The 15,356-nt window shown below is 37.7% G+C and overlaps 1 protein-coding gene and 1 long non-coding RNA gene across 7 annotated transcripts in view; both read right to left on the bottom strand.

The window, feature by feature from the left end:
• LOC146450496 (uncharacterized) overlaps positions 1 to 15,356 on the bottom strand; it is a 174,440-nt gene that overhangs the window by 109,286 nt on the left and 49,798 nt on the right. The window lies entirely within an intron of this gene.
• Positions 236 to 12,337, bottom strand: LOC146450499 (uncharacterized). The gene is made up of 5 exons (XR_014860296.1): positions 12,218 to 12,337; positions 3,761 to 3,840; positions 2,945 to 3,005; positions 2,101 to 2,168; positions 236 to 1,364 (listed from the first exon to the last, which is right to left on the bottom strand). It is a non-coding gene; the product is annotated as an uncharacterized LOC146450499 (long non-coding RNA).

The raw sequence follows: 15,356 nt of genomic DNA, 5'->3' as shown, positions 1-15,356 counted from the left end.
GCTTTTTCGATTTTAATAATTTGCTGCCAGGTGCTGTTCTTTCCGGTCATTTTGGTGAACGACCTCAATCAACAAGGATGAAGTTTAACTCCTAAAAGCTGTTTTTTGAAAGATTGTTTCAGTCTACATTAATACATTTTGATATTTAGGGAGTGAGTGAGTCAATTGGCATCTTAAGAGGAGCTACCCCAATCCAAGGATGCACCCCTAGATCTCTTTGCAAAGCTGACAACAGTTCATTTCCACAAAAGCGTTTATTAAATGTCAACTTCAATGTACGTACAATAAGTACACAGATAAATTGTAGTCACACTTTAGGCAGTCCTGATTAAACATAACTATAGTATTACTTCTCTCTATGTTATGGCCTGTACGTTGTTTCAAGACAAAATTTCAAAGAGAGCCTCACGTTCACCATGATCAAAAAAAAGCAAAAGTGCAACACCAATTTAATCTCTACAAGGAAGTCATGTTTTACCCCAGCTACTCCTAAACCAACTAATATCCCTCAATGTTTACAATTCCTTGAATAGTTAGCTTCATATGTGAGCAATTACATGAATTGGGTTGCTGTTGCAAAATAGCTTTCTGCCAATGTTCAAAGGTCCTTTCATTTCTGATCATTTATTAATTCAGGGCTGTGTACTACTATAGACTGAGCCAGTGGAGATACTTAGTATAGAGCTGTTACGAAACCAACTCGACAATTAGCACAGTATCACTGCATTTGTAACTTACTGGGTACAGAAAGTTGTTACGCATCAGCAAACTCAATTCATGTAATTGTTCACCTACAAAGCTGATTATCCAATCCTATATCGAAACATCGAAACATATAAAGCTGTTCGCGTTGGAAACTAAACCCCACACGAGCAATCATTGTGCAGAATATCTTCACTTTAGGAAACGTTCAGTTGTTTCAGCTTGCAATTTTTAGCTCTGTAACGATAGTCCTTAGTTCAAGTTAAGAAAAAGACCTGACGATCGCTCGTCTGAAACGCTAATCTAGAAAAAAAAAACAGAAATGTAGGTTTTGCGTAAACCATAAAACGTGTCACCACCGGACATAATGACCGCTTTTCTGATTCTTGGGATGAGCAAGGAATTCCCGGCTATCACAACCAAGGAATCCCCTATCACAAGAAACAGCGCAAGGAGGTGGTACTATATATCTGCAGACGAACATGTACAGCTAATTCTTACTATCCTGGTCCAACAGCAATTACATTTCTTTTTGAGGCAAGCTTCCTTTATTGACAAACTAAGCACTATTTCAATTATCTAAGAACCATGGATCTTGATGCCTCAAATTCCAGTATGCTGGACAATGCTAGCCGCTGTTCGGCACACAACGGCCATTATCACTGTAAAGAAAATGGGAAATAAATAAGAGGAGAAAAAAAAAAGGTACTATAACTAGAATTAACTCCCGGAGACTACTGTGTTCAGTAGTAAAGACTGAGGCTGAAAATTCTGTCTTAAAAATGAATTAACTCTTCAGTGTATGTGTAACACGAGTATCTTAAAGAATTCTTACTCTAACCGATTGTAATTTAATAAAATTTTTTAAGATATTCCGATTTATGCAATGTTTGCCTATGAGGAAAGACCTCTTAACATAAAAAAGAAAGCATCAAGTTTTTATTCTGCCAGAGATATTGGTGAAAAATGCAGGAAATAAACAAAATCACCCCCTAAAAATTGATTCATTATTTACTTGAAGCGCTCTTACAGATTTTGTTCTGTAATTTCTCCTCGAAGTTGTGTGGATTGAACAGTTTAAATCCGTAAAGTTTCGTCATAAAGTGTGTGACTAGATTTTGAGGTAATCGACAATATTAAAAATGAGAGGATATGCTCTACCGCCGCTATGGTAATAGTTGTTGCTTGGAAACCGATGAACTGAATTTAACTTTGATCATATGTTAAAATGATGATGTAGTATGAAGGAGACCGAAGTTTATCTTCTATGCGAGATTGTAATTTCAAAACCTCTACCCTTAGTCTAGAAAATTGAAATTTCTTTTTCTCAGAACTCCAAATTTTGGAGCCCGGCATCATCTAAAAGTATTTTGATAAATAATCAGGAATTTAACTTGCCATTTGAAGCCTGGAAAGCACTGATTGCCCGGACCACACTGATCACCACCTCTTTTTACATCTGCAAACTGCAAAGGAACGGATATAAAGAAAAAATACTGAGCCTCGCAGATACAAACGGGTTCTCGCAAAATAATGTGGATAAATGCTGGTTAAAATGAGTGACAGGAACTCAAGTGTTCTTAAATTTACTGAAACCTAAGCGCTTGAATGTCACATTTGTCTTGCAAAAACATTGAAAGCGCAGGTGCAATTGCACCAAGACAAGTATGACCTCGGCTACCAATCTTTTTGTTTTTACTATTAACTGATATATTAGATTCTTATGTATACAACTTTTTACAAATACAATTACGTTTGTATTTCAGTATTTATGGCGATTTTGGAAAAAGCTGCGGTGTGGAGGCAGGAGGAAGTCCGCTGTGAGTCGAGGTCTTTTTTACTGGGATGATTAATTTTTCCAACTTTGTTTAAACGTCCTTTCTTGTGTCTCAACCAATCGCTTTATAACGGTAATACAGCGCATCCTTCATATATCTCGGATTGGAAACGAAGGCCGAATCCGGATTAGATTAATTTGGGTTTATATATGTTCGTTAGACAGATTGCTTTTAAAAATTCAGTTAATATACTTTATATATCTGTATGTAATTTTAGATATTCCTTTTTATTCGTATTATATATATGTATTTCCTTAGTTTGTCCTTGATGATCTACTCTGTAGATAAGTCATCATTATACCATCATTATTATTATTATTATTATTATTATTATTATTATTATTATTATTATTATTATCTTTATTATTATCTCGGATTGAATCTACAAGTATATAGGTGCCAACCTCTTCTACATCTTCCATGATTTTCCACAGGGCTGCCTTTTCACGATCGTCATAATGGGATCTAGAAAGAAAATGTGAGTTCAAATCAACTGAAAGACTAAGGCATTTAATTATTAATATATCTACAGGGACCTATCTGCTGATAGCAAGAGAGCATGAAGACAAGCGATCAGCTTGTTTTGGTTTTATTTATCTGGTCGAAGCTTTGCGAATCGATCAAACGTGGCCCCCTAATTTTAAAATATAGTATTCAGAACAAGCTGAAAGTCAGGTTCTTACTTTTTCGCTGTATTAACAAGGAGGCAATTGTCTTAAATATAACACAAATGAAATAAATATCTGAATAACTTAAAGATTAAAAAAACGGCAAATTGTGTTAGCTTTTTCAGCTGTCACTTTCATAGTATCAATGCACAAACTCGTAATAAACCTTCTTTGTATGCGTTATACTCAAAAACATTCTTAAATATGTAATGCCAGTCAAGCTAGTTTGTCAAGTCTAAAGATAAAAGCTGCCTCATACATTTGTTGTGTGCTAGCCCAATTTTAAAAATTAAGAAAAAACTAAATGCTTTTCTGTACATTTATCAAAGGCAGAAAGTAAAGTAACTTCCGGACTAATGACTATGTCATTAGATGGCAAATCACGGCCCCAAAGGGTTGCTCCACAATCATTTCTCATGAAATTGGCAAGTCAATTTGACAGAGAAAGCCAATGATTGAAATCTCGTATCAATGCAGATAAACGTATGTCGTATTTGACTAACTCTGCAAGTGTTTCTTTACTTAGTGGAATGGTAATTAGTGTTTTCTTACTTGGACTCAACAAAGGCAGTTGAGAGGCAAACAACAAGGACAATGACAGCAATGGCTTGTTTCATCTTAGGCAATGAATCCTATGGAAAAAGGGGGAAGCAAAGGCGGAAAAAGGTCTTGGATTAGGTCTGTGATGCTTAAAATCTATGTTTCCTTCATTAGGGAAGTATAGTTTCAGCTTCTAGTTTCATATGGATACTGTAGGACTGAGCTGCAGGCAGTGTGCAGGAGACTCGTGGGGACTAGAACAATGGCATTAAACCAGGTTCATGGAATTTCAATGTCGATGAGCGGTGTATGTGTGAAAGCAATGGGATGTTTTGTTTTTGACCTGTTGCCTATAAGTGAACAAACGTTTATCCAAAGATAGCTTTGTGGTAACTATCCTATTACTTTCTTTTTAGAAATATACGCACAATCTTAAACCAGCCATTGTAGGTTGAGGTAACACCAGTACTCCTTATATTATCTCGTGTACTCTCGATCCTTACAGGCAGCCGCTCTTAAGTATTTTTTTAAAATAATTTTTAAAAAATTTAACATGAAAATTTTACAGCTTTAAAGATTAATTATATATATTGATGGATGGATGGGTGGATGGATGGATGGATGGATGGATGGATTGATGAACGGATGGATTGATGGATGGAAGAGTGAGTGAGTGAGTGAGTGAGTGAGTGAGTGAGTGAGTGAGTGAGTGAGTGAGTGAGTGAGTGAGTGAGTGAGTAAGGGAATGAATGAATGAATGAATGAATGAATGAATGAATGAATGAATGAATGAATAAATGAAGGAATGAATGAAGGAAGGAAGGAAGGAAGGAAGGAAGGAAGGAAGGAAGGAAGGAAGGAAGAAAGGAATGAATGAATGAATGAATGAATGAATGAATGAATGAATGAATGAATGAATGAATGAAGTGGAAAATTGAGCAAATTGTCACCCAAAGGCAAACGGCTCTCATCTAGAACAACTAATGTTTCATAAACGAATACTTTTGGAGATCGCAGCTGTCTACATTGAACCCACATTGCCTGAACAAAAGACGCCGAAATTTAGAGTGATTAGTCAATTGCCTTGTAATTTTGCTGTTTGCACGTGACTTCCCTATATATGTACTAGAATAAATATACGTGGCTTTGCATTTTTCTTCGCTTGCCTTTTATACTTAATGAGAACGACTATACGTCCCTTTCTTAGACAACATGCACCTCAAATTGATATAGCGTATAACTTATTATTTTTTACAATAATAAATGTGCAAGACTTGCCAGGGTGCCACTGTCGTTTCTAAAGATTGCCCCAACACCTTAGTTCGCCCAGACCAGTTTCATATAAAAGGGGAAACTTTTGAAAGAACAATTTAAGGAATTTGACTCGCTGGTTGACTTCTGAGCAAGTGTTTAGAATCCTTTTAAACCAAGCTAAATCAGGACGTAACATTGAATGTTTGGTTTTATCAACAAGGGCCCAGTTGCTCGAAGCATGGTTAGCGCTAACCCGGGTTAAAAACCATAACAACCTATAGGTTTTAATACCTTTTAACCAATGGTTAGCGCTAACCTGACCATGCTTTGAGCAACTCAGCCAAGGTTGACAACGTAACTTGGTCACCGTAAAGAGATCACAGTGCTGGCGTTTCGAGTGCTGACGCCACTCGTCAGAGAGTGAGGAAACACACCCTCTACAGTTCTCAACTACACAGATGCTCAATTCCAGTTTTAGTTCTGTCTTTAGCATGTTCATTCATTTTGGGACTTTCTGTGGTACCTGCATATAGTATCTAGGCAATAGCTTTAAAAACGATGTCTGTTGCAGAACTGCTCGTGCTCGCAAAAATAAACACACTGCTCGCATGCTCGCAAATGCTCGCAAAGACCATTCGATACCCCTCATATTCAGGCGTCAAATTCTCCCATGAGGTATTAGATTTATAACCCTCGAATCTCCAACTTTCAGAATCAAACACGAATCAACCGATTCATTTGAAAACTTTCAATACCAAGAAAGAACTACTGAATCTGGTTGCCCATTAGCGATCGCGAATTTATCCATTCCGCAAAATGCTCGACAATTGAAGGGCTATACGGTTATCAGTGCCTGAGTTCCAACCTCTAGAAAGGGCCAAATTTTCTTAGTTTAAACGGTCATTTCAGTGCAAGGCAACCTTTTATAATGAAATCTACCTTTCGTTTTGAATTGTTACAGCAGGAGACCTCCGACTGAAGGCAATATACGTATTTTCTCGATTAAACGCTGGAGGCGTAATTTAAAACTCGACCTTGAACGCCCAGAGTACGCGAGGCAGGTAGCAAATTTTAGCCCTTAAAGCAATTTCCAAACAGGACTAAAATATCACCGAGCCAATTTAACTAGCTCGAAGAATTGCACACTGGCTGATTGTCAGAAGCACATTCATGTTAACTTCTCGTTTTGGACTGAAAAAATGTCGTTTTTTCTCTTCAAATTTGCGGAGGGAGATACGCGGAATTCGCCAAAGGTGTGGATTGTCAAGTGCAAGCCTCACACGGCATCAAAATCCTCTCATCTAGGGGGTTTACATGAACAAAAGCTTTAGTTACAACATGGAAATAAATGCTCCAAACCTTCTCTGAAAAATATTAGTGGATTATCATAAAAGAAAACAACGAGAAAAGCGGTTAACTCATATTAAAATCAGTCTACATACACAAGTAGAGTAATGAAATAACCTTTATTCCATTTTAAACTCCAGCCAAAATACTCAACGCCTTGAAGGTTCACCGATAAACGTATTCGAGTCTTGTTTACTTGACTCCCTTGAGACAATTGATTTCAATAATATTGACAATCCTCCGAGCATAAGATCTCAAGTCAGTCGTTGATTTGAATAATTATCGTTTTCCGAATCATGAATCTCTTAAAACAAAATTAATCCATAAACGTTTCGATAACATGCCAATCTACTGAGAGCGGTTCGTGTGGGTCCACTTGTACTTGTCAAGTACTTTGCAATTCCTTCAGTTTACACAGTAAAAACAAGGTTTTGGCGGCCAGTACAAACTCAAGTCTTGTTAGGCGATCCAGTAACCGTTTACGTAAAAGTAAGCGGTCAATTCCCTATCAAAGCAATTCATTTTTCCACTGTTGCTATCGCTTCAAATATAATTCTCTTGTAAAACTGATTTGTTGATTCAATGACGAAAGGAGGTTGGAGCATAGCACTTCGGAAGCTACATTTTTAATTTATGACCGAATTATGAGTGGATTCAGTTTGCATAAATTAACATACTCCCAGAAACTGGGCACATTTAGAGACTTTAAACGGGATTGAAGGAATATGATAGTCGATAACATATTAACAAGGGCTCATCACAAGAAAGCAAGGTCAAGGAATAGTATAAAAGAGAAAGATGTGACTTAGTTTTCTTTTAAGAAAGAGATATCTGCACTGAAATGAAACATGAAAACAAGTGTGATAAGTGAGTAACTGAATTGACGGCGCCAACGCACCTAAAATCTCACTCAAAACTAGATCTTTTCAAGCTAAAGTTCAGCTTTCTACAACAGAATCGTCTTAATCAAAACAACACAGCGTTTTAACTCGATTTTTCATCTTCATACTATATCAATGCTGGATGCGAATCACGATGATCGAACATTTGGCTGATGCTATAACACAACTTAATCGGAAATCCGACGAGGAATTGATCGCAAGCCTGACATCGCTACAGTTATAAGGGAGCAAAATAATGGAATAGCTTTTCAAATCGACATGCACTCATTGAAAACACGTGAAAAGAAAATCCTCCTCAAGTCCTGCTCTTCTTTGCCATTTTCCTTCAAGTCTCAGACGTTGAATAAGACATTTGAACGGGAGTCGCTATAAGGCCATTTTGAACAATAAAGAAATACTTAACTAGCAGTTGCCCAGCGATTACACCCTGCCCGACCACAAGTCATCCCTAAGACCTACTTTATACGGCCTCTATATGACTTCTATCTCTTGAAGAAGAGCTCCAAATATCAACCCTGCATGAGTCTTATCCCGAGTAAACTTACGCTTTAAGCTAAAAAAAATACTGCAGACTGAAGACATTATCGACGAGGTAGAAGCATCATCTCGTGTGACTTGTTCGCTCATGCACTGGACTTTACAATGTCCTCGCAAAACTTCCCTTCTTCGTCTAATGCATGACTTTGCTCTTAGATCAGCGCGCGCCGAATTCAAAGCCTTTTAGTTCTTACGTGTTTAATCAAATCATAGTATAAACAAAATCAAAAAAAGTGGTCAGCTTGTCGTTATTTGCAAGCAATCATTCTGTTACCATCACTGGTAGCTAGCTTCAGATTTTTTCAACCGTTATGCGCGCTCATTTCAGAACATGGTTAAAATCGGCGGAGAGTTATAAAATAATTACTAAAAATCGCACCTTAGACGTGATCCTGGCTACTGAAAATTGATGATAATTTTTCTGCAGGCTCGTTACAGATGAGTTCAGTATTTTAATTAAAATTGTATGCGAACGTCAACGTTGTAATTTTACTAAGCAAACAGTTTTCACAGAACTACCCGATATCCTTGAAGGAGGGCATCTCTGGCCGACGTCCATCTCCTTATTTTCACGGCTTGATTAATTGTTGGGGGCGTTGTTACGAAAACACAACCTTGAAGGCCCATAGGCATCTATTCGAGGTAGAAAATACAAAATACTGACGGCAGACTGATCCCAACGGCGGAGATGACGAGCTTGATAGAATAATCAACAAAGGCTAGAATAACTAAAATATAATTGTCTTTTTAAAAAAACAAATTTTTGCCCAATATTTGAGGTAGGGCGGTGTTTATTAATCACAGGTGTATTTGAGTAATTTTTGGCTTTTGCCATTGACCCTAAAGTTCAAAGAATTAAACGCCAAATTTAGCAAAGCTGTAACTCTGTCTCCAGTCGATCAAATTTGAGGAATAATTTTAATTATTTTTTTTATAAGAATTTATTTTATAAGAATAGCGAGGCTGAAATTTGCGAAATTGTAAGAATTTTATAACCCGTGGCTAAGATTTGGAAAAGAGTACAATTTTGTGTGCTGTAAACTAAACCGTATAAAATTTTTCCTTTCAATCTCTAAAAGGCAAAATTAGACTAGCAAATAAACCGATAAAAACTTGCACTACCCAAATGTTCGATGCTAATGACAGTTCGATACAGATCCGGACACCAAACACTTAGATATCCCAATACATTCTAAAACGGAAATGTCATACGCTATAATCTAAGAACATTGAAAAGAATATTTTCAGCCTAACATCGGCACAAAATAAGAATATTCAGCCTGGGTCGGAAAAACAATATTCCGCCTTATTTATTCTTCTGCGTTAGCAGTTCCTTTCATACTCAGGCGTCAAATTCTCCCATGAGGTATAAGATTTATAACCCTCGAATCTCCAACTTTCAGAATCAAACACAAATCAACCGATTCATTTGAAAACTTTCAACACCAAGAAAGAACTACTGAGTCTGGTTGCCCATTAGCGATCGCGAATTTATCCATCCCGCAAAATGCTCGGCAATTGAAGGGCTGTACGGTTATCAGTGCCTGAGTTCCAACCTCTAGAAAGGGCCAATTTTTCTTAGTTTAAACGGTCATTCCAATGCCAGGCAACCTTTTATAATGAAATCTACCTTTCGTTTTGAATTGTTACAGCAGGAGAACTCCGACAGAAGGCAATATACGTATTTTCTCGATTAAACGCTGGAGGCGTAATTTAAAACTCGACCTTAAAGGCCCGGAGTACGCGAGGCAGGCAGCAAATTTTAGCTGTTAAAGCAATTTCCAAACAGGAATAAAATATCACCGAGCCAATTTAACTAGCTCGAAGAATTGCACACTGGCTGATTGTCAGAAGCACATTCACGTTAACTTCTCGTTTTGGACTGAACAAAAATGTCGTTTTTTCTCTTAAAATTTGCGGAGGGAGATACGCGGGATTCGCCAAAGGTGTGGATTGTCACGTTCAAGCCTCACACGGCATCAAAATCCTCTCATCTAGGGGGTTTACATGTACATAAGCTTTAGTTACAATATGAGAATAAACGCTCCAAGACTTCTGTGAAAAATATTAGTGGATTATCATAAAAGAAAACAATGAAAAAAGCAGTTAACTCTTATATTAAAATCAGTCTACATACACAAGTAGAGTATTGAAATAATCTATATTCCATTTTAAACTTCAGCTAAAATACTCAACGCATTGAAGAATCACCGATAAACGTATTCGAGTCTTATTTACTTGACTCCCTTGCGACAATTGATTTCAATAATATTGACAATCCTCCAAGCATAAGATCTCAAGTCAGTCGTTGACTTGAATAATTATCGTTTTCCGAAACATGAATCTTTAAAACAAAATTAATCCATAAACGTTTCGATAACATGCCAATCTACTGAGAGCGGTTCGTGTGGGTCCACTTGTACTTGTCAAGTACTTTGCAATTCCTTCAGTTTACACAGTAAAAACAAGTTTTTGGCGGCCAGTACAAACTCAAGTCTTGTTGGGCGATCCAGTAACCGTTTGCGTAAAAGTAAGCAGTCAATTCCCTATCAAAGGAATTCATTTTTCCACTCTTGCTATCGCTTCAACTATAATTCTCTTGTAAAACTGATTTGTTGATTCAAGGACGAAAGGAGGTTGGAGCATAGCAATTCCGAAGTTACATTTTTAATTTATGATCGATTTATGACTGGATTCAGTTTACAAGAATTAACATACTGAAACTGGGCACATTTTAAGACTTTAAAGGGGACTGAAGGAATATGATAGTCGATAACATATTAACAAGACTTCAAATTAAGGGCTCATCACAAGAAAGCAAGGTCAAGGAATAGTATAAAAAAGAAAGATGTGACTTAGTTTTCTTTTAAGAAAGAGACATCTACACTGAAATGAAACATGAAAACAAGTGTGATAAGTGGGCAATAATTGACGGCGCCAACGCACCTAGAATCTCACTCAAAACTCGATCTTTCCTAGCTAAAGTTCACCTTTCTACAACAGAATCGTCTTAATTAAAGCAAGACAGCGTTTTAAATCGATTTTTCATCTTCATACTACTTTAATGCTGGATGCGAATCACGATCTATTGAACATCTAGCTGATGCTGTAACACAACTTTGTCGGAAATCCGACGAGGAATCAGTTGATCACAAGCCTGAAATCGCTACAGTTATAAGGAAGCAAAATAATCGAATAGCTTTTCAAACTCACATGCACTCTTTGAAAATATTATAGACGAGGTAGAAGCTGCATCTCGTGTGACTTGTTCCCTCATGCACTGGATTTTACGATGTCCTTTTGAAAGAACAATTTTGCTGGTTGACTTCTGAGCAAGTGTTCGATTTTTCATCTTCATACTACTTTAATGCTGGATGCGAATCACGATCTATTGAACATCTAGCTGATGCTGTAACACAACTTGGTCGAAAATCCGACGAGGAATCAGTTGATCGCAAGCCTGAAATCGCTAAAGTTATAAGGGAGCAAAATAATCGAATAGCTTTTCAAACTCACATGCACTCTTTGAAAACACGTGTAAAGAAAATCCTCGTCAAGTCCTGCTCTTTCTCGCCATTTTACTTCAAGTCTCAGACGTTGAGCAAGGCATTTGAACGGGAGACGCTATAAGGCCATTTTGAACAATAAAAAAATACTTAACTAGCAGTTGCCCAACGATTACACTCTGCCCGACCACAAATCATCCCTAAGACCTACTTTATACGGCCTCTATAAGACTTCTACCTCCCGAAGAAGAGCTCTAAATATCAACCCTGAGTCTTAACCCGAGTAAAATTACGCTTTAAGCTAAAAAAAATACTGCAGACTGAAGATATTATAGACGAGGTAGAAGCTGCATCTCGTGTGACTTGCTCCCTCATGCACTGGATTTTACGATGTCCTTTTGAAAGAACAATTTTGCTGGTTGACTTCTGAGCAAGTGTTTAGAATCCTTTTAAACCAAGCTAAATCAGGACGTAACATTGAATGTTTGGTTTTATCAACAAGGGCCCAGTTAGCGCTAACCATGCTTTGAGCAACTCAGCCAAGGTTGACAAGGTAACTTGGTCACTGTAAAGAGATCACAGTGCTGGTGTTTCGAGTGCTGACGCCATTCGTCAGAGAGTGAAGAAACACACCCTCTACAGTTCTCAACTACACAGATGCTCAATTCCAGTTTTAGTTCTGTCTTTAGCATGTTCATTCATTTTGGGACTTTCTGTGGTACCTGCATATAATATCTAGGCAAAAGCTTTAAAAACGATGTCTGTTGCAGAAAGAGGATATTAATTGTCTTCTTTTCGAGAAAACAGGTAAACTAACAGTAAAATGTCCATCGCGCTAGAAGATTTTTTCTTTGAACACTTTAACTTGAGAAGGGCTTTATAAGTCATCGTCATCAGTTTCATCGTATAAAAATAAGTCTTACCTCTGATAAGGGTATTCCACGAGAACAAGTCTAGGACGATCTTGGCTTTCTTGATTCCAATGAACGCGCTCTCCTTTACAGTGAAACATCATCGGCATCTCTGTCTTATGCCCTCTCAGAAGCCATGGTTTCTCTTCTTCGATGGCAAAAATTTTAATTAAAAAGGAAGTACTGCTTTCAACAGGAGAAAATTGCCATGGATACACCATGATCTTTTTTTAATTAATTGATCGGCGAAGGAAAGTTGTGCTTTGAAAGATGGAGGGGAATAAATTATCTCTGAGGGTGGTTTTCCAATGCTCAATGCTCAGTAAAATAAAGGCACCTCTTGGTGTAGCATGCTCTTCTTAGATCGATAAAACCATTTCCCGTGATGACAGGTCATTTTACTTCAAGTCCCAGATGTTGAACAAAACATTTGAAGGGAGACGCTATAAGGCCGTTTTGAACAATAAAAAAATACTTAACTAGCAGTTTGTTGCCCAACGATTACACCCTGCCCGACCACAAATCATCCCTAAGACCTACTTTATACAGCCTCTTTAAGACTTCTACCTCCTGAAGAGGAGCTCTAAATATCAACCCTGAGTCTTAACCCGAGTAAAATTACGCTTTAAGCTAAAAAAAATACTGCAGACTGAAGATATTATCGACGAGGTAGAAGCTGCATCTCGTGTGACTTGTTCCCTCATGCACTGGATTTTACGATGTCCTCGCAAAACTTCCCTTCTTCGTCTAATGCACGACTTTGCTCTTAGATCAGCGCGCGCCGAATTCAAAGCTTTTTTGGTCTTATGTGTTTCATCAAATCATAGTATAAATACAATGATCAAAGAAAATAGTAAGCTTGTCGTTATTTGCTAGCAATCATGCTTCTACCATCACTGGTAGCTTCAGGTCTTTTCAACCGTAATGCGCGCTCATTTCAGAAAATTGTTAAAATCGGCCGAGAGTTATAAAATAATTACTAAATATCGCACCTAAGACGTAATCCTGGCTACTGAAAATTGATGATAATTTTTCTACAGGCGTGTTACAGATGAGTTCAGTATTTTAATTAAAATTGTATGCGAACGTCAACGTTGTAATTTCACTAAGCAAAAAGTTTTCACAAAACTATCCGCTATTCTTAAAGGAGGGCATCTCTGGCCGACGTCCATCTCCTTATTTTCACGGCTTGATTAAATGTTGGGGGCGTTGTTACGAAAACGCGACCTTGAAGGCCCATAGGCATCTATTCGAGGTAGAAAATACCAAATACTGACGGCAGACTGATCCCAACGGCGGAGGTGACGAGCTTGATAGAATAATCAACAAAGGCTAGAATAACTGAAATATATTTGTTTTCTTGAAAAACCAAATTTTTGCCCGATATTGGAGGTAGTTCGGTGTTTGTTAATCACAGGTGTATTTGAGTAATTTTTGGCAGGTTTATTCCTTTTCCACTGACACTAAAGTTCAAAGAATTAAACGCTAAATTTAGCAAAGCTGTGAGTCTGTCTCCAGTCCATCAAATTTGAGGAATAATTGTATTTACTCTTTTTTATAAGAATTTATTTTATAAGAATAGCGAGGCTGAAATTTGCGAAATTTTAAGAAATAACCCGTGGCTGAGATTTTGAAAAGAGTACAATTTTGTGTGCTGTAAACTAAGCCGTATAAAATTCTTCCTTTCAATCTCTAAACGGCAAAATTAGACTAGCAAATAAACCGATAAAAACTTGCACTACCCAAATGTTCGATGCTAATGACAGTTCGATACAGATCCGAACACCAATATCCCAATACATTCTAAAACGGAAATGTCATACGCTATAATCTAAGAACATTGAAAAGAATATTTTCAGCCTAACATCGGCACAAAATAAGAATATTCAGCCTGGGTCGGAAAAACGATATTCCGCTTTATTTATTCTTCTGCGTTAGCAGTTCCTTTCATACTAGGGGTATCGAATTGTCCTATTCAATTTTTGAGTGCTCGCAAAATTTGGCCTTTTCTCGAATTGCTCGCAAAAATTACACGGGTGCTCGTTTGCTCGTGCTCGCAAATTGTTTGCAACTGCTCGCATGCTCGCATTCTGACTCAGGTGAAGCTACGTGACGTAACTCTGCATCAAGCAGGGCCCAATTGGCTGTAAGATGATGGAACTGATTGAACCGCCCTAGCTTTGGCCTTTTTTTTTTTGAGATGTCGACCAGATTATTAGGTATTACTTGGCGCAAAACAACGTACCCTATAATAAAAGAGAGATTCCAGCTAGCGGAAAATTTACTAAGTACTCGAAGTGCTCATTTATCGCCATCTGTATTTTTCGAAAGTGCTCGCTCAGGCTGCTTGCAAGAACAATTTGACAACTGCTCGTGCTCGCAAAAATAAACACACTGCTCGCATGCTCGCAAATGCTCGCAAAGACCATTCGATACCCCTCATACTAAGGCGTCAAATTCTCCCATGAGGTATTAGATTTATAACCCTCGAATCTCCAACTTTCAGAATCAAACACGAATCAACCGATTCATTTGAAAACTTTCAATACCAATAAAGAACTACTGAATCTGGTTGCCCATTAGCGATTGCGAATTTATCCATTCCGCAAAATGCTCGGCAATTGAAGGGCTATACGGTTATCAGTGCCTGAGTTCCAACCTCTAGAAAGGGCCAAATTTTCTTAGTTTAAAAGGTCATTCCAGTGCAAGGAAACCTTTTATAATGAAATCTACCTTTTGTTTTGAATTGTTACAGCAGGAGACCTCCGACTGAAGGCAATATACGTATTTTCTCGATTAAACGCTGAAGGCGTAATTTAAAACTCGACCTTGAACGCCCAGAGTACGCGAGGCAGGTAGCAAATTTTAGCCGTTAAAGCAATTTCCAAACAGGACTAAAATATCACCGAGCCAATTTAACTAGCTCGAAAAATTGCACACTGGCTGATTGTCAGAAGCACATTCATGTTAACTTCTCGTTTTGGACTGAAAAAATGTCCTTTTTTTTTTTCTTGAAATTTGCGGAGGGAGATACGCGGAATTCGCCAAAGGTGTAAATTGTCACGTGCAAGCCTCACACGGCATCAAAATCCTCTCATCTAGGGGGTTTACATGTACATAAGCTTTAGTTACAACATGGGAATAAATGCTC

The sequence above is a fragment of the Pavona decussata genome, unplaced genomic scaffold (genome assembly GCF_977016875.1).
Source record: "Pavona decussata unplaced genomic scaffold, jaPavDecu1.1 SCAFFOLD_455, whole genome shotgun sequence".
In the NCBI taxonomy this organism is placed as follows: Eukaryota; Metazoa; Cnidaria; class Anthozoa; order Scleractinia; family Agariciidae; genus Pavona; species Pavona decussata.
Note: the sequence above shows the minus strand (reverse complement) of the source record. Positions and strands in the feature narration are given on the sequence as shown.